At 38.5% G+C, this 19,960-nt stretch overlaps 1 protein-coding gene across 8 annotated transcripts in view; it reads right to left on the bottom strand.

Annotated features, from left to right (window-relative positions):
• The window catches only part of MTMR3 (myotubularin related protein 3), a 151,086-nt gene that overhangs the window by 74,122 nt on the left and 57,004 nt on the right, over nucleotides 1-19,960 (bottom strand). Inside the window, exon 1 of one of the 8 annotated variants that reach the window (XM_047088011.1) lies at nucleotides 8,331-8,390. The exons of the other annotated variants lie outside the window; for them this stretch is intronic. The gene's annotated coding sequence lies outside the window, so the exon portion shown is untranslated. Of the gene's footprint in view, nucleotides 1-8,330; nucleotides 8,391-19,960 lie in introns of those variants that run through there. 8 annotated transcript variants of the gene reach the window in all.

The following is a 19,960-nucleotide window of genomic DNA, read 5'->3' on the forward strand; positions in this document are numbered from 1 at the left end:
TCTCAAAACACACACACAATGTATTTACTTTAAAAATAAATAACTAAGGGGCGCCTGGGCGGCTCAGTTGGTTTAGCATACGACTTCAGCTCAGGTCATGATCTCAGTTTGTGGGTTCGAATCCCGCATTGGGCTCTGTGCTGACAGCTCTGAGCCTGGAGCCTGCTTTGGATTCTGTGCCTCCCTCCCTCTTTCTCTCAAAAATAAACATTAAAAATAAATAAAATCAGGGTGGTTTTGTAAAGGTAACACTGCTTTAAAACAAGGATACATAATATAAAAGTGACAGCAAGAGGGAAGTGGTTTTAATCTTCTTTGACCTCTTTGAGGCCATCATATAAAAGCCATTCTTATGATCAAGTCATTCCTAAAAAATCCTTTTTACATTTCATTCTTTGTGTAATAATTTTGCTTCTACCCGAAAAAACTGGATTCCTTCTCTGTCCTTTCCTCAACTTTTCCTGAATTGACAAAGGAAGAGCAAACAGATTCACAAACTGGTTGAGACTGCAAAGTAGTTTCTTCCAACATGAAGCCAAGAGGATTTTTCAGTTGTATATATTTAACACTTTCTGATAACTGGCAAAGAACCTGAATGGTACAGCATCCACATGAACAGCTAACTCTACAGCACCAAAAAGCAATGGTAGGATTTGGCATGCTAGTTAGAAAAAACAAGGCCATTTTTTAAATTTTTTTTTTTTTTTTTTTTTTTTTTTTTTTTTACAGTGACAGGAAGAACAGGGAGAGAAAACACTATCAGTAGAACCTCATATTAATGGGCCAACTGTGACCAGTTGTTAGGGATGTTTTAAACAGCCAATTTTAGGGGCGCCTGGGTGGCGCAGTCGGTTAAGCGTCCGACTTCAGCCAGGTCACGATCTCGCAGTCCGGGAGTTCGAGCCCCGCGTCGGGCTCTGGGCTGATGGCTCAGAGCCTGGAGCCTGTTTCTGATTCTGTGTCTCCCTCTCTCTCTGCCCCTCCCCCGTTCATGCTCTGTCTCTCTCTGTCCCAAAAATGAATAAACGTTGAAAAAAAAAAAATTAAAAAAAAAAAAAAAAAACAGCCAATTTTATTGAGCACTTCTCTATATGCCAGCCACTGTTTTAAAAGTATTGTATGTGTTGGAGCACCTGGATGGCTCAGCCAGTTAAGCATCTGACTCTTGATTTCGGCTCAGGTCACGATCTCACGGTCGTGAGACTGAGCCCTGAGTCAGGGAATCTGTGCTAGATGTGGAGCCTACTTGAGATTTTTTCTCTTTCTCTCTCTCTCTCTCTCTCTCTCTCTCTCTCCCCCGCTCCTCCCGCTTTCTCTTTCTTGCATGCTTTAAAAAAAAAAAAAAAATTATATTATCTCAATTAACCCCATAATAATTCTATACATAGTGACCATTATAGTTGAAAAAACAGCTGAAAAAACAGATACAGAGAAGTAACTTTCTCAAGATTATAGCAGTTGAGAAGCCAGAATTCAAACCCAAGCATTCTAGCTCCACAGTTCACATTATAAACATCTGGCCAAACAGCCTTCTCCATTCAATAAGTCTGCTAATATAATTTGATGCTAACTATACTCCTCATAAAGTGAATCCAAGTAAGGAGCCCTTATATACTGAGAATATGTTTCTTATATACTACATATGCTACTATATTTTTTAAATTTTTTTTTTTCAACGTTTATTTATTTTTGGGACAGAGAGAGACAGAGCATGAACGGGGGAGGGGCAGAGAGAGGGAGACACAGAATCAGAAACAGGCTCCAGGCTCTGAGCCATCAGCCCAGAGCCTGACGCGGGGCTCGAACTCATGGACCGCGAGATCGTGACCTGGCTGAAGTCGGACGCTTAACCGACTGCGCCACCCAGGCACCCCAATGCTACTATATTTTTTATAGAGCAGCATAGGCTTTATTAAGTTTCATTCTCCCACAAAACTAAAGATTTTCATCAGTGTTTTATTATCCACTTGAAGTATGCTACTTGACACTTGTTCCTAAATATTTTTAATATTGTTCCTAAATATCTTTATTCTTTACAACCTCTTCTCACTTGTCAAGCCAGTCCCGAACTCGAATTCTACCCTCCAAGGGGCTGAGTCATCCGTGAAGTTAATGAGCATACTTCCCCATTCCATCAACTGTATTAAATTTTTTTTTAATGTTTATTTTTGAGAGAAAGAACACAAACGGGAGAGGGGCAGAGAGGGGGAGACAGAATATGAAGCAGGCTCCAGGCTCTAGGCTCTAGGCTCTGAGCTGTCAGCACAGAGCCCGATGCAGGGCTCAAACCCACAAACCACGAGGTCTTGACCTGAGTCGAAGTCAGACACTTAACTGACTGAGCCACCCAGGCACCCAACTGTAACACTCTTGAGAACATTATATAGTTGAGAGCACAATCCTACCATTTGTTGTCTCTCTTTCATCTGACAGCAACCCACCAGTAACAATGAATATGAAACCTCTAATCTTTGCACCATTTATCAATAAGACAGATTTTCATCTCTTATGGATGAAGATGCCACCAGAGACAGAAGCTTTTGTAAAGTTAAAATCCATCCACTGCTGTGTCTGTTCCACAGACCTAGCACCATAGTAAGATATCACTTTGTAGGACAAACTGACTTTTGTCAATTTGTTATTCTGTCGTCTTTAAATAAAATCATCACAAATTATTTTTGGGGTCAAATACCTCAAAATTCTTTTTAACTTTATTAAGGCATTACTGAAGTAAAACAAACTGCACATGTTTAAAGTGTTTTTTCAGGTTTTTTTTTTTGTTTTTACTGTAGTAAAATAGACATATTTACAATGTTAACCATTTTAAGTGTACCACTGAATAACCTTTTTAGTACATTCACACTGTGGTGCAATCACCATCACTATCCATTTCTGTAACTTTTTCATCATCCCAAACTTCATTTTTAAGGCTGGATAATACTCCACTGCATGTACATACACCACACATTTTGTTTACACATCCATCCACTGATGGACATTTAGACTGTTTCTACCTTTTGGCTACTGTGAATGGTGCTACTATGAACATTAGTGTACAAATACGTTAGTCCCTGGTTTCACTTATTTTGGGTAGATACCTAAGAGTGTACTTGCTAGATCATACGGTAATTCTGTTTAATTTTCTGAGGAGCCACCACAGTTTTCCCTCAGCAGCTGCACCATTTTATATTCCCACCAGCAATGCACCACATCCTTGACAACCCTTTTCCACTTTTTTGATAATAGCCATCCTAATTGGTGCGAAGTAGCATCTTATGGTTTTGATTTGCATTTCCCTAATGACTAGCAATGTTGGGCATCTTTTCATGTGTTTACTAGCTATTTACATAACTTCTTTGTGAAGAAATGTCTATTCAAGTCTCTGTTTTTTTAGTTGGGTTGTTTTTGGGTGTTGTGTTTTTTAATATATTCTGGATAGTAATCCTTTATCAGATATAGGATTTGCAAATATCTCCTCCCATTCTGGTGCCTTTTCACTCTTGAAAGCATACTGATACGTTAAGTTTTTAATACAGTTCAACGCATCTATTTTTTCTTTTGCTGCCTGTGCTTTTGATGTCATATCCAAGAAATCATTGTCAAATGCAATGTCACGAAATGTTTCCCCTGTGTTTTCTTCCAGAAGTTTTATAATTTTAGCTCTTAAGTTTACATCTTTGATCCCTGATTACTCAGATAATTATGAAAGCACAAAGATCATGCTTTCAAATCCATATATAAACTTTTTTAAATGTCCAACTTCGGCTCAGATCATGATCTCAAGGTTTGTGAGTTTGAGCCTGGTGTCAGGCTCTGTGCTGACAGCTCAGAGCCTGGAGCCTGCTTTGGATTGTGTCTCCCTCTGCCCCTGCCCCACTCATGCTCTGTTCATGCTCTCTCTCTCTTTCTCTCTCTCTCTCCACTCCTCCCGCCCTCCCCCCTCCCTCTCTCTCTCAAAAAATATTTTTTTAAAAAAATCCTTCTCTTCTTCTAAAATCATGGCTCCCAAGCTGTGTGCTGAGGCATCTTGGGGGTACCACAGTAAATTCACAGGGGCACTACAGGGACTGTTTACGTTTTTGAGGGAAACAGCAAAAACTGACCTACGTGGACCACACAAACAACTATCTGAGGTCATTCATAAGTTCAACATTGGCTTAAAAAACATCCTTTTCAGTGATATGTAAGACACAGGGGTTTTAGCAAGTCGCTATGACAAAAAGTATCCTGTAAAAACCAATGTCCAACAGGAAACAGGTGGAATATCTAATCTGATTACAAGGTTTGAGAATTTGTTTGGTACCTAACAGGCACACGTATTAAAATGTTTTCTTTCGGGGCACCTGGGTGGCTCAGTCGGTTAAGCGTCCGACTTCAGCCAGGTCACGATCTCATGGTCCATGAGTTCGAGCCCCGCGTCGGGCTCTGTGCTGACAGCTCAGAGCCTGGAGCCTGCTTCAGATTCTGTGTCTCCCTCTCTCTCTGACCCTCCCCCGTTCATGCTCTGTCTCTGTCTCAAAAATAAATAAAACATTAAAAAAAAAAAGTTTTCTTTCAAATTATACTTACCAATTTTTCAAGTAGCTAAATTGTTAGGAAATAAACACTTCAGTTGTTTGGCTCTAATTACTTAATAAACGGAGCTATTACTATTTCTTTTGGTGGAGGGGCACAGTGGAAAATATTACTGAGACACTAAGAGGAAGGAGAGACTTTGGACTGTAGAGTCATGAGCCTGAGAGAATCACACCAATTACCAGAGAGATGTAAAGCTAGAATAACTGAGACACTGCACCCTCAATTCCAAGTCCCCATGTGGTTGTCACAGTTCATTTAAAACCACACCTTCTCTTGTTTATTTATTCAAGCTCTAATTCAGTTTGTCACTAACAACCAAGAATCCTGAATAACAAAATCACATGATTCACACATTCACCTTGATTTCCTTAATAAACTCATAATTAAATAATGTATACCAGGTTTTTTTAAACAACCAAAGAGGCAGAATTAGGGCATGACTGTAACTCAAATACAAATCATCCCATTTACTATTTCCTATATTAATTGAACACAAGGTACTATTAGATACAGCATGCTTAGATAAAATTTAGTTTTTAAAGTTTTACAGATTTCTTCTTGACAAAAACTCATTTAAGTTAAACTTTCACAGCATGGTTGAGACACCTAGGTGGCTCAGTCAGTTAAGCATCTGACTCTTAATTTCGGTTCAGGTCATGATCTCAGGGTTTGTGAGTTTGAGCCCAGCGTTGGGCTTCCCTGCACCCTCAGCCCCCAACCCCCACTCCCGCTGACAGTGTGGAGCCTGCTTGGGATTCTATCTCCCTCTCTCTCTACCCCTCCCCCACTCACACAAGCTCATACATGCACACTCTCCCTCCCCCTCAAAAATAAATAAGCTTTAAAACTTTCACAGCATGGTAATACAAATTATACCATATTTTTTTAACATTACAAATTAGACAATTTCTAAATCTAAAAATTACTGTATACTCAAAAATTACAGCTTCAAACAAAAAATATATATACACTTTTTTTTTTAATTTTACAGAATAAGAAAGTACAAGCAGGGGAGAGGGGCAGAGGGAGAGAGAATCTTAAGCAGGCTCCATGCTCAGTGCAGAGCCAGCTGCAGGGCTCAATCCCACAACCCTGGGATCATGACCTGAGACAAAATCAAGAGTCGGTCGCTCAACTGACTGAGACACCCAGGCACCCTAAGAAGTAAAATATTCTACTGTATAAATATTACAAGGCATCAAGTATTTTCTTAAATAATAGTTAATTCGTTTCCAGAAATAAACATGGACCTTCTATTAACTTTGATTTCTGGAGAAATCTGCTTTTATTATAAATCAAAGACAGTGATGATTTCAGCAATGGACACAATTAATAGTTCATCATAACTGTTAAAAAAAATATTTCAGGGGCGCCTGGGTGGCGCAGTCGGTTAAGCGTCCGACTTCAGCCAGGTCACGATCTCGCGGTCCGTGAGTTCGAGCCCCGCGTCGGGCTCTGGGCTGATGGCTCAGAGCCTGGAGCCTGTTTCCCATTCTGTGTCTCCCTCTCTCTCTGGCCCTCCCCCGTTCATGCTCTGTCTCTCTCTCTGTCCCAAAAATAAATAAACGTTGAAAAAAAAAAAATTAAAAAAAAAAATATTTCATTCAGAGATAAAAGTAAACATTTACAAAATATATATACCAACCAAATTTGGTACACACAAGAAATATACCAACTGAAAATGGCAACTACAGGTAAATTTTATGTTCTATAATATTTACACAGAATTACCACGAATAAAGTTTTATCAGAAAGAAAAGTAATCAGCTGACTAGCAATCAACAGTTTTATTATTGCTAATCGAGTATTCTGCCTTGGTCACATCACCTAAAAATATTAATGAACTTGCTCCTCAATGAGTGTCACTTTACTATCATCTAAAGAAAACAATCAACCATCTTACTTCCCCAAGAGTATCCATATTCATTTTCATCCTGTCCTGTTCATGTTCTGTGTCCATATAAAAAGTTGGATTTGGGGATGCTTGGATGGCTCAGTCAGTGGAGCACGTGACTGTTGTTCCCGGGGTTGTGAGTTTGAGACCCACATGGAGTATGGAGATTAAAAAGTTGGGGGCACCTGGGTGCCTCAGTCAGTTAATCGTCTGGCTCTTGGTTTCAGCTCAGGTCATGATCTCATGGTCTGTAGGTTTGTGCTGACACCAAGGAGTCTGCTTAGGATTCTCTCTCCCTCTCTGCCTCTCCCTGCTCATGTGCCCTCTCTCTCAAAATAAATAAATAAATTTTTTTAAGAAGTTGGATTTGTGGGGTTTTTTTTAATATTTAAGTAATCTCTACACCCAATGTGGGGCTCTCAGAACCCCAAGATCAAGAGTTGCACACTCCTGGGGCGCCTGGGTGGCGCAGTCGGTTAAGCGTCCGACTTCAGCCAGGTCACGATCTCGCGGTCCGGGAGTTCGAGCCCCGCGTCAGGCTCTGGGCTGATGGCTCAGAGCCTGGAGCCTGTTTCCGATTCTGTGTCTCCCTCTCTCTGCCCCTCCCCCATTCATGCTCTGTCTCTCTCTGTCCCAAAAATAAATAAATGTTGAAAAAAAAAATTTAAAAAAAAAAAAAAAAAAAAGAGTTGCACACTCCACACACAGACTGAGCCCATGAGGCACCCTTGGATTTGTTTTTTTAATCTTATATATGTATGAACATACACATGTATTTAGCCCTAGTCTATAAAATGCAAATTTTTCCCAGATTACTTCCCTTTTGACTATTTTCCCTAGACAAATGTTTATTTTCTTGTAGCACTGTTTAATACTAATCCATTCAGTATACTTAAATACCTTTAATATTTAAAGTGCCTCTTACCCCAGTGCAACTCTGATCTAATGAGATTGCCCAAAATTTCTAGAGTAAAACAAGAGAGTCTGAAGTTTTAAAAGCTTAAACATAAACCTGTGAAAACTGTCATTAACCTGCAACTCAAGTAAACCACTCCCTCCCCCCCCCCCAGAATATATACTATGCAGTCTACTGAGTTGTATAAATTCCTGGAGGCCTAAAGATGAAGAGGAAAGAAATAAACAGAAATGTTAGGAAAAAAACAGAAAGGCAAATATGGAATTCAACAATCTGAATATATGTTAATGTAAAGCAACTGAGGTTTGCAACAGTTCACTGGCATCTGATATAGAGAAATGAAAGCAGGAGATAGAAGAAAACAACACTCCCAGGAATAGTATGTATTAAATGAAGAATCGAGTGAGCTTTATTTGTACCACTGTGCACACGCACAAATTTAGGTTAATTATGTCTCCCTCCTAATGTAAAATGTTAGCTCCTAGTTTATTTAATAGATCTCTGGTTTTAATCTTTCCCATGCATTCAAATCAGTTATTACTGAACTTTCTAATTTTTTTTTTAAAGTAGGCTCCATGCCCAGTACAGAACCTAACAAGCCTTCCTCCAGTTCACTACAAAATTAATGGGGCTAATATTAAGTTAAAGCAGCTTTCATCCCTGGGTGAAGTCAAGTCATAAAAATGCATGTAATTAACAAATTTCACAGTATTATCTAAAATTTATACCTTAGCCTCTAATATATCTATTCACATTTTGACCCTGACTCCAGTCTATTTATGGCCCAAGGCAACTCCCTCCAAGTCTACTTATGTAATCAAAGTCCAGCTCCTAAGCTGGAAGGAATCCAAACACAGAAAACCTTATCACAAAATCCTAAGCAAAAAACCCAAATAAAGGTTAAAACACTTCCAGCAACACCAAGTAATTCAAATTACCAACCTGCTGAAGACAAACTCAAAAAGCTGGATGAGGGGTGCCTGGGTGGCTCAGTCAGTTGGGCATCTGACTTCAGCTCAGGTCATGATCTTGCAGTTAGTGGACTTGAGCCCAGCATCAGGCTCTCTGCTGACAGCTCAGAACCTGGATCCTGCTTCAGATTCCATATCTCCCTCTCTCTGCCCCTCCCCAGCACACGCTCACTCGCTCTCTCTCTCTCTCAAAAATAAACATCAAAAAAATAAATAAATAAAACCTAGGTGAAATATTTAAAATTCTTTTATAAGTGGTTCATTCCCAGGTTTTGGCACCAAAAAAATTAAATAAGTATAATAAAATTCTCTTAAAAGCAAAGACATAAAAATACAGTGAGCTATTATCAAAATCCAACTCACTAAGATATGAAAGATGACTGAAATTCAGAGAGATGAGTCCAATACTTGGGTCAGTTCCTGACCTTGGGTTATAGGTTATTTGCTAAAACTGAAGAGAGACTGAGCTGTACATCCCATCACCCTCCAAATTTTAAACTGAAAATTTAAGGAAACAGAAAATTTGAAAAACACACAATGAACAAATATCATGTAAATATTAAAGAAAAAACTGGTTTGGGTATACTGATACAAGAAAAAGTAGACTTTAAGGCATTATTAGAAATAAAGAGGAGGAACATGCCTGGCTGGCTCAGTAGAACATGCTGACTCTTGATCTCCAGGTTGTATGTTTGGGAGCCATGTTGGGCAGAGATTACTTAAAAAAAAAAAAAAAAAAAAAAGTGAGGGGCACCTGGGTGGCTCAGTCATGATCTCCATGTTTGTGAGTTCGAGCCCCACATCAGGCTCTGTGCTGACAGCTCGAGCCTGGAACCTGCTAAGCATTCTGTGTCTGTCTCTCTCTCTGCCCCTCCCCTGCTTGCACTCTTTCTCTCTCAGAAATCAACATTTTTAAAAAAAAAGAGCAAGAAGCAATACAATCCCAATCAAAATATCAGCAGGGTGTGTTTTGTTTTTGGAGAAGATGATGAAAGGATTCTAAAAACATAAAAGGTCCAGGAATACCCAGAATGCTCTTGAAAAAAAGGGGAGAGGGGCGCCTGGGTGGCGCAGTCGGTTAAGCGTCCGACTTCAGCCAGGTCACGATCTCGCGGTCCGTGAGTTCGAGCCCCGCGTCAGGCTCTGGGCTGATGGCTCAGAGCCTGGAGCCTGTTTCCGATTCTGTGTCTCCCTCTCTCTCTGCCCCTCCCCCGTTCATGCTCTGTCTCTCTCTGTCCCAAAAATAAATAAACGTTGAAAAAAAAAAAATTAAAAAAAAAAAGAAAAAAAGGGGAGAAATCAAAGTGGAAAGATTTAGTATAACAGGTATCGAGATTAAACCATATTAGCTAAAGATGGGGTGATACTGGCACAAGGAAAGACCAATGGAACAGAATAGGGAGCCAAGAAACATATGCACATGTAAATAAACACCTGATTTATGCAAAAAAAAAAAAAGTAACAAAGAACAGTAGGGAAAGGGAAAGGACGGGCCTTTCAATAAAGTATTTGGGTCAGCTGATAACCACATGGAAAGAAAATGAAATTGGTCACTATTTCATACATTATAGACAAAATCTAGTGGGTTACTAACAGCGAAAGGCAAAAATACAAATCTTTAAAAAAAATGTTTGCGGGCACTGGCTGGCTCAGTTGGTTAAGCAGCCAACTCTTGATCATTGGCTCAGGTTGTGATCTCACTGTCCTGAGACTGACAGGTGAGGCTCTAGGCTGAGCGTGGAATCTGCTTGGGATTCTCTCTCTCTCCCTCTGAGTCCTACCCCCCTCACCATCTCTCTCAAACTAAATTAACATTTTACAAAAATGTTTGAGAAGAAAATATTTTCATGACCTCTGAGTAAAGAAGATTTCTAAAGTAAGACACAAAAAGTAACCATAAAGGGGGGGAGGGGGAGAACTAAAGTTTGACTAATCAAAAATTTCTATTAAAAGACCACAAAGACACTGAAAACAAAGCCAAACAGATGGACAAAAATATTTGCCAAATTTAACTGCCAAAGTATCCAGAACACATAAAGAACTACAAATTAGTATTTTTAAAAAAGGACAAGTAATCTGAGGTGCCTGGGTGGCTCAGCCGGTTAAGCGGCTCTTGGTTTACCACTCTTGGTTAACCACTTGGTTAACCACTCTTGGTTTCAACTCAGGTCACAATCTTATGGTTTGCGAGTTCAAGCCCCACATCAGGCTCTGGGCTGACAGTGCAGAGCCTGGTTGGGATTCTCTCTCCCTCTCTCTCTGCCCCTCCAAAGCACATGATCTCTCAAAAATAAATAAACTTAAAAATTTTTTTAAATAAAAACAGACAAATAATCCAATGGAAAAATGAAGAAAATAAGCAACTGCAGAAGAAATGCAAATGACCAATAAAATAGGCAAAGACGCTCAAACCCAATAATCCAGCAACTCCAAATTAGAACCACAAGATATGGGGTACCTGGATGGTTGTGTGTACAACTTCGGCTCAGGTCATGATCTTGCAGTTTGTGGGTTCGAGCCCCATGTCAGGCTCTCTGCTGTCAGCACAGAACCCACTTCAGATCCTCTGTCCCCCTCTCTCTCTCTGCCCCTCCCCTGCTGGTTCTCTCTCTCTCTCTCTCTCAAAATAAATAAAAAAATAAAAAGAATTCAAAAAAAAAAAAAAAAAAGGACTGTAAGATACTACTACATATTCCCCAAATTTTTCATCAAAAATTGAAAACACTGACAATATCAAGTGTTGATAAAGATGTACAGCAATGGAAACTTTCACTCACTGCTAATGGGAATGTGAACTGATAAATCATTTTGGAAAACAACATGGCATTAAAGGTGAAGATACATATCCTGTGTCCTGGCAACTGTGCTCCTAGGTGTACACCCTAAAATGCGATAGCACCAGAAGAAATATATAAGAATATTCATAGCAGCATTGTTCATAGTAGCCCAAACCTGAAAACATCCCAGATGTCTAGCAACAAGAGGATAGTTTGTAATGTTATTTTGTACCATATAACAGCAATAAAAATGAACTAGACCAACACAACACATAGGAAATGTGCAAAAGATAGAAAGTACATGCAATTCCATTCAAAACAGACTAAGCTATTGTTTATGGATGCATAAGTAGGTAACAATACCAATAAAAGTCAGTACCATGAAGAGCAGGACACAAGTTAGTTATTTCTAAGAGGAAAGGAGATGATCTGTGTAGGAAGGAACAGAGACCAACCAGGGTAGCCTTCTGGGGTGCTAGGAATGTTCTACTTACTGACGTGGAAGGTGGTGACATGAGTGTTCACTATACAGAACCATTCATTACACTGTACATTTGTGTTGTATGCACTATGTGTGTCACACACACACACACACACACACACACAAAGTTCAAAAAAAAAGACAACTTGGGAGAAAGAAATGCATGAGAATAACATATTTGTGACAGTGTAATTTTTGGAGCAAGGGAAGGATATTCAAGAATCTTCTATTCTACACACACAAAAAAGTACAGAGTTTTATTTGGTTGAGGTATAAGCAATGAAAGCAACAGAACAAAGTAGCTTACAAAACTTATGAAGACCACAGAAAGAGGAAGAAAAGATAGGTGTCTACCTTCCCAAAGTCATGCTGCCTCTGTATGCCAGAAGCTACAAATGTCCTGAGGATAAAAGAATGTTTTGAACACCACTAATATCATTCTCATTCAACTCAGATCAATACCTTTTTATCCACTTCCTATCCTCTTGAGGAGTAGAAAGAAAAGCCAGTAAACTCAAAGTCTGACTTTTTCCCCCTATCATGATCAAAATACTTGGTCTAGGAATAAAATTGCAAAACTAACAGGCAAGTCAGAAAGAAGTAAAGGTTAAATTCTTATCTAAAACAACTGACAATGAGAGTATCTTAATATATTTATCCCCTCCATCCCTAAGAGTGGCAAAGGTAGACATGAAAACTACACACATCACATAGCTCAAGTGGTCATGGAAGGGCCAATATACCCAAAAAATTAAAGGCATTCACAAAAGGCAAAATACTGATTGCTTTTACACAAGAACTTTTATGCTACAAATGTCATACAAAAAAATGTGATTATTAGGGGGCGCATGGATGGCTCAGTTGGTTAAGCTTCCGACTTCACCTCAGGTCATGATCTCACAGTCCAGGAGTTCAAGCCCCACATCAGGCTCTGTGCTGACAGCTCAGAGCCTGGAGTATGCTTCAGATTCTGTGTCTCTCTCTCTTTCTGCTTCTCCCCTGCTTGTGCTCTCTCAAAAAAAAAAAAAAAAAAAAAAAAACTTGATCATTGTGGCACCTGGCTGACTCAGTCATCAGAGCATCCAACTCTTAATCTCAGGATTCTAAGTTTAAACCCCATGTCATGTGTAGAGATTACTGAAAAATAAAATCTTAAAAAAAAGAAAGAAAAACAATCTCAGTTGAGTATCTGACTTCAGCTGAGGTCATGATCTCATGGTGTGTGAGTCCAAGCCACACATTGGGCTCATTGCTATCAGCATAGAGATGGCTTCAGATCCTCTGTCCCCACCTCTCTCTGCCCCTCCCCTGCTCATACTCTCTCAAAAATGAATAAACGTTTATTTTAAAAAACAACAAACAGAAAACTTCTGAGGGGCACCTGGATGTCTCAGTCAGTTGAGTGTCCAACTCTTGATTTCAGCTCAGGTCGTGATCCCAGGGTCGTGGGATTGAGCCTGTGTCTGGTTCTGCGTGGACATTGAGGAGCCTACTTGAGATTCTCTCTCTCCCTCTCTGCCCCTCCCCCACTCACACGTGCTCTGAAAACAAATATATAAACATTAAAATATATATATATATCTGATTATTTAATGGGTGCAGAGATTCCATTTGGGATTATGACAAAGTTCTGGAAATACACAGTAGTCAGTGATGGCTGCCTAACATTGTGAATATGCCACAGCAGTTAGTGAAGGTTGCAGAACTTTGTGAATATACTTAATACAAACGAGTTGTTCACTTTAAAATGATTAGAATAAATTTTGTTATGTATTTTTTCCCCACAATAAGAAAGATTTTATTTTTTAAATTGTTAAAATCTCTGCTTATTACAGAGACCATTAAGGGGCGGCTGGGTGGCTCAGTTGGTTAAGCATCCAACTTCAGCTCAGGTCATGACCTCACGGTTCGTGGGTTTGAGCCCCATGTTGGGCTCTGCACTGACAGCACAGAGCCTGGAGCCTGCTTCAGATTCGGTGTTTCTCTTTCTCTCTCTGTGCCTCTCCTTGTTTCTCTCTCTCTAAAATAAATTTTAAAAAAAATTTTTTTAAACACATCATTAAGAAAATGAAATTCAGAGTGGGAAAAATATTTGCAAATACATATATCTGATAAAGGATTCATGTCCAAAGTATATAAAGAGCAAACACAAATCAATAAGAGAATGAAAATTTTTTGGACAGAAGATTTTCAACAGAAACCTTACCAAAGATGTATCCATGGCTAACAAGCACATTAAAAGATGTGCATCATCATCAATCATCCAGGAAATGCAAGTGAAAACACCACAATGAGATACCTTTTCACACCCACTGGGATAACTAAATTAAAGAGAATTACAAGAACAAATGTAAGGATGTTAAATAACTGGAACTCATACATGGCTCATTAAAGTGTAAATGTGGCATTACCACTTTGGAGGACAGTTTGTCAGTTGCTTATAAAATTAAACATCCACCTATTCTATGATCCAGCAATTCCACTCCTTGGTATTAACCTAAGAGAAGTGAAAACACATAGTCACAAAAAGGCTTGGACACAAATGTTCACAGCAACTTTATTCATAATAACCCAAAACTGCAAACAACTCAAAATGTCCAGTATCAGGTGGTCAGATAAACAAATTGTGGTATATTTCTTCAACAGACTACTACTCAGCAGTATAAATGAACAATATGAACGAATCTCAAAGGCATCAGGCTGACTTAAAGCAGCAAATTGCAAATGAGTAAATATTATGCAATTCCATGTAAATGAAAAAGCAGGTAAAACTAATCTACAGTGACAGAAACAAGAACAATAGTTTGGGAAGGCAGAGAAGGGGAATAACCAGAAGGAGGCCATGAGAGAACTTTCTAATGTAAAGTTTTGTATCAGGGTTGAGGCAGTGGCTACACAGCTGTAAACATTTACTGAAACTCAAACTGCACACTTCCATCTATGCATTTCACTATAAAAATTCCATTTTTTTAATCCTAAAATCCTAAAGCAGAGACTCTAACCCTCATCCACAAGTAGTAGGAACACTATCTTTAGAAAAAAACTGTACAACCAGATCATATGTACCACTCTCCCTAGTTCACTACTCATTCTAATCTCTCTCTCTCTCTCTCTGAGGGAATGCTTATAAACTTGTGGTCTTCCCCATAACCAGAAGACATGCATTTAACAGGTGATCAGTGTTCTGGGTAGTGTCTGAAGTTCTTTTTTTTTTTAATTTTTTTTTTTCAATGTTTATTTATTTTTGGGACAGAGACAGACAGAGCATGAACAGGGGAGGGGCAGAGAGAGGGAGACACAGAATCGGAAACAGGCTCCAGGCTCTGAGCCATCAGTCCAGAGCCTGACATGGGGCTCGAACTCACGGACCGCGAGATCGTGACCTGGCTGAAGTCGGACGCTTAACCGACTGCGCCACCCAGGCGCCTTGAAGTTCTTTTAAGGTACAGAAATTTCCATGAAGTTAACTAGCCTCCAAGGAGATCAAATTCATGACATGATCAAGGGAATGTGTTATATGATGGTTTTAGTCAATCACCTAGCACTTTTTGTCAAGGAAATGGTGGTTTAACCACTTGCTAGTCTGCTGGTGAGAAGAAAGAGAAAAAATGTTGGACCTTTGAGAAGTTTTAATTTCCTACTTGGAAAAAAGGGGGAGGAAGGAGTTCTAGTTTCAGTTCCCATCAAAACTCTCACCTGTTAAAAGTACAGTAATAATATTAATAGTTAACAGCGTGGGGCTCAGTCGGTTAAGAATCTGACTTCAGCTCAGGTCATGAACTCATGATTCGTGAGCTGGAGCCCTGCTTCTTTCTCTCTGCTCCTCGTGGGATTCTCTCTCTCCTCCTCTCTCCACCTTGTGGGATTCTTTCTCCCTCTCTCTCTGCCCCTCATGGGGCGCTCTCTCCCTCTCTCTGTGCCCTCACTCACTTGTGCCCTCTCTCAAAAAAGAAAAAAAGTTACAACTGCTATCCAAAAGTCTACATCAATTGTTATTCTTTTGTATAACACCTCCATACACATGAAGTTATCCTAGAATAATTTCTACCTTGAAAACTTTAAAGTTTCATTAAAAAATTTTATCATCAGATGCTCAACGTCACTCCTCATCAGGGAAATACAAATCAAAACCACACTGAGGTACCACCTCACGCCGGTTAAAATGGCTAAAATGAACAAATCAGGAGACTATAGATGCTGGAGAGGATGTGGAGAAATGAGAACCCTCTGGCATTGTTGGTGGGAATGCAAACTGGTGCAGCCACTCTGGAAAACAGTGTGGAGGATCCTCAAAAAATTAAAAATAGATATACCCTATGACCCAGCAATAGCACTACTAGGAATTTACCCAAGGGATACAGGAGTGCTGATGCACAGGGGTACTTGTACCCCAATGTTTATAGCAGCGCTTCCAACAATAGCCAAATTATGGAAAGAGCCTAAATGTCCATCAACTGATGAATGGATAAAGAAGATGTGGTTTATATACACAATGGAATACTATGTGGCAATGAGAAAGAATGAAATCCGGCCATTTGTAGCAATGTGGATGAAACTGGAGGGTATTATATGCTAGGTGAAATAAGTCAGGCAGAGACAGATACCATGTATTTTCACTCATATGTGGATCCTGAGAACCTTAACAGAAGACCATGGGGGAAGGGAAGGGGAAAAAAGAAGGTACAGAAAGGGAGGGAGACAAACCATAAGAGACTCTTAAATACTGCAAACTGAGGGTTGATGGGGGTGGGGGAGAGGGGAATGTGGGTGATGGTCACTGAGGAGGGCACCTGCTGGGATGAGTATTGGGTGTTGTATGGAAACCAATTTGACAATAAATTATACTTAATATAAAAATACATAAACATTTTTTTTAAATGTTTGTCTTCAGAAATTAATACTCAACTTAAATTACTGGGAAAACCAGCACAGGGCTTTTGTTAAAAGTAGTTTTAGCTAACCTCAATTAGCATGTTTGAAAAGGTTTAAAAAGTTATCTCAAGAGTGAGGTAAGCACATGACTGAAAGTCACAACTCAGGGTCATCAATTTTAAAAGTTCATCTCTACAAAACCTCAATCTCTGAATAAAACAAAACAATCACCTCCAATACAATTCCTTTCCCATCTTTCAGATCCATAGTGTTTTGTGTCTTTCACTCTTATTAAATAAGAATTTGTACTGTGACACTCCTTAACCATATCTTAAGTTAGAAAATAAAACTAGCCTAAAACAGTTTAAGAATATTTTTTAAATTAATTTATTTTTAATATACATCCAAATTAGTTAGCATATAGTGCAACAATGATTTCAGGAGTAGATTCCTTAACACCCCTTACCCACTTAGCCCATCCCCACTCCCACAACCCCTCCAGCAACTGTTTGTTCTCTATATTTAAGTGTTCTATGTTTTGTCCCCCTCCCTGTTTTTATATTATTTTTGCTTCCCTTCCCTTATGTTCATCTGTTTTGTCTCTTAAATTCCTGATACGAGTGAAGTCATATATTTGTCTTTCTCTAATTTCACTTAGCATAATACCCTCCAGTTCTATCCACATAGTTGCAAATGGCCAGATTTCACCCTTTTTGATTGCCGAGTATTTTAAATTCTAATATAGGACATATTTTCTTCAAATGAAAATAGTATATACTAATGCATCAAAATTGGAAAATGTACACAATTTATCTAAATTATCTGTTGAAGAACTGAACACATTAACCATGACAGGTCCAGCTTTATGGGTGCACAACTCGTGCAGTCACACGACTCCATGCTCAGTTTAATGCTGTGCTACAACCATTTTGAAATTCTTAATATTTTTTTGAAAAAGAAACCCTGCAAATTATACAGCCAGTTCTGAGCAAGGAATCTACGGAAAAACAGGGAAAAAATTTTACAACACCATTTGTCCAATGACCAAGAAAAATTTAACTCTGGGTTCCCTAGTCAGTACAAAAAATTTTTCCCCTTAAGCATGACAGAAGTGCATACATGGTTCCAAATCAGGCTCAGATTTCAGAGGTTTGCACCTACTGAAGTATCAATTAAAGCATCAAGCTTCTGCAAGTTTATTCCCTCATTCACAGATTTTAGATCCTTTATGAAATGCAATTTGAGGTTTACTTCATCAAGACCTAAAAAGTAGATCTAATTCACCAAATTTTATATTCTAAAAACTAGTATTTTATAAAAACAAATCTTCAAAGTTTTATGAAAGAAAAAAGTTAACAAGCACACAAAGAAAATTGACAAGTTGCTCCTAAGACTCAAGACTGCTGTGATCAAAGGTAAACAGCATGTGGTAAAGAAAGGAATTTCTAGCAAAGAATGTCTTGATGCTCAGTAGGCACTCAAACAACTAATTTTTATAGCCGTTTAAAGTGTCGGCATTCTCCTGAGAAAAAGATTCAACCCTGCTTGATAAGGATATTAAAGCTAATATCCTAACAAGTGAAGACAAAATATAGTAAAGCTAAAACATTCATAAGTAATGACAAGAAACAAACACATAGAAAGTAAGATGGTATATCACAATGAAGCTTAATCCATTATCAAAAAGTATCTTACGTTTGTCAGCTATAGAAGTAAGTGCTTGACAGAAGGTTCTGGAAAAGGGGTAAAACATAAGCCTTTAAATCCAAAAATCAGGGATGCCTGGGTGGCTCAGTTGGTTAAGCATCTGACACTTGGTTTGGGCTCGGGTCATTGTCTCACAGTTCACGAGTTTGACTCCCGCATCGGATTCCAAACCGACAGGGCAGACAGAGCCTACTTGGGATTCTCTCTCTCCCTCTCTATGCCCTTCCCATACGCACACATGCTGCTTTTTCTTGCTCTCAAAATAAATAAACTTAAAAAAAAAATCCAAAACTCACATCAAATTCTCCAGTTAGTCTTTTAGCCAAGGTCAGTAATATCAAAAACATAAGCATCTTAAAACTCAAATGGAAAGGATGAAGGGGTATTTTTTTTTTAACATTATAATTTTATATTCCATTCAAAGAAATTAACTTGGGGGGACACCTGGCTCAGTTGCTGGAGCTTGTGACTCTTAACCTCGGGGTTAATTCGAACCCCATGCTGGCTGTAGAGATAACTTAAATTTTTTTTTTAATCTTAAAATTAAAATTTTTTAAAAAATAAATAAATAAAAAGATGGGTTGCCTGGCTGGCTCAGTTGGTAGAGCATGCGACTCTTGATCTCAGGGTTGTCAGTTCAAGCCCCATGTTGGATGTAGACATTACTTTACAATAAAATCTTTTTAAAAAAAATTTTTTTAAGAATTGAACTTGGAAAACTGTGAAGAAAAGCAGTTTGGGGAATATGGGAATACACAAGAGATTTTGCCAAAGGAAATAGATGGCTATTAAATGGAAAACTTAGGTGTCATTCAATAATGTTCTACTACAGATTATTATTAAATAGTAACATTAAACCCACCAACATTTTCTGAGAATGTTAACAAAGCAGAAATCCATTCACTCTAAAGCTGAATATTTTTTTTAAATAGCCTCAAGCCAGATACTGCTTTCTACCCACTTCTTAAAGCTTATTTCAGCACTGAGACAATCTAATCTAATGGAGAGAAAGTCAGGAAATCAGGTTTTCCATTAAACTCCCAAGCTCACCAACCTCAGAGCTGGCATCTAGTACAGGAAAAGGCTCCAGGGAAGGAAGGAAGTCTACTTGCCCTGCATTACTGGGCTCTAAGTTTGTGTTGTTATGGGCACCAGCACAACAGAACAAATATAAGGGCAAGGAAGCAAAAAGCTGACCAGTTAAGACATTTGGTCCCTGTGTTCAGTATGTTAATGAGACTATAACCACCTAAAAGTTCCCAAGCACAACAAAATGCAGAGTTTCAAATACACACACACCCTCTTTTATATATATATATATATAAATATATATATATAAATATATATATATATTTATATATATATTTATATATATATATTTAGTCTTCACCCTAAATATATATATATACACACATATATATATGTGTGTGTGTGTATATTATATATATATATATTTATATATATATAAATATATATATATTTATATATTTATATATATATATTGATATATATATATATATATATATATAATGGGTTTAGGGTCCATACTGTAATGATACTATAGAAGTTTAGAAATCTTTTATTCTTCTTTCTGATCCTGGTCCAAATTACAATTATAGACGATAGAACAGTTAGAATGCAAACCCATCTAAGGGATTTCAGAACAGATAACTGATTTTGTCTCCAGCCTCTAAACCTCCCCCTGAAAGGGTATAGGAAGATAAAATATCATTCATTCAACCAGACAGTAAACCTAATCAGAAA

This window comes from Lynx rufus, unplaced genomic scaffold (genome assembly GCF_022079265.1).
Source record: "Lynx rufus isolate CCGP_SWC_20201006 ecotype Redwood Valley unplaced genomic scaffold, mLynRuf1.p SCAF_24, whole genome shotgun sequence".
Taxonomy (NCBI): domain Eukaryota; kingdom Metazoa; phylum Chordata; class Mammalia; order Carnivora; family Felidae; genus Lynx; species Lynx rufus.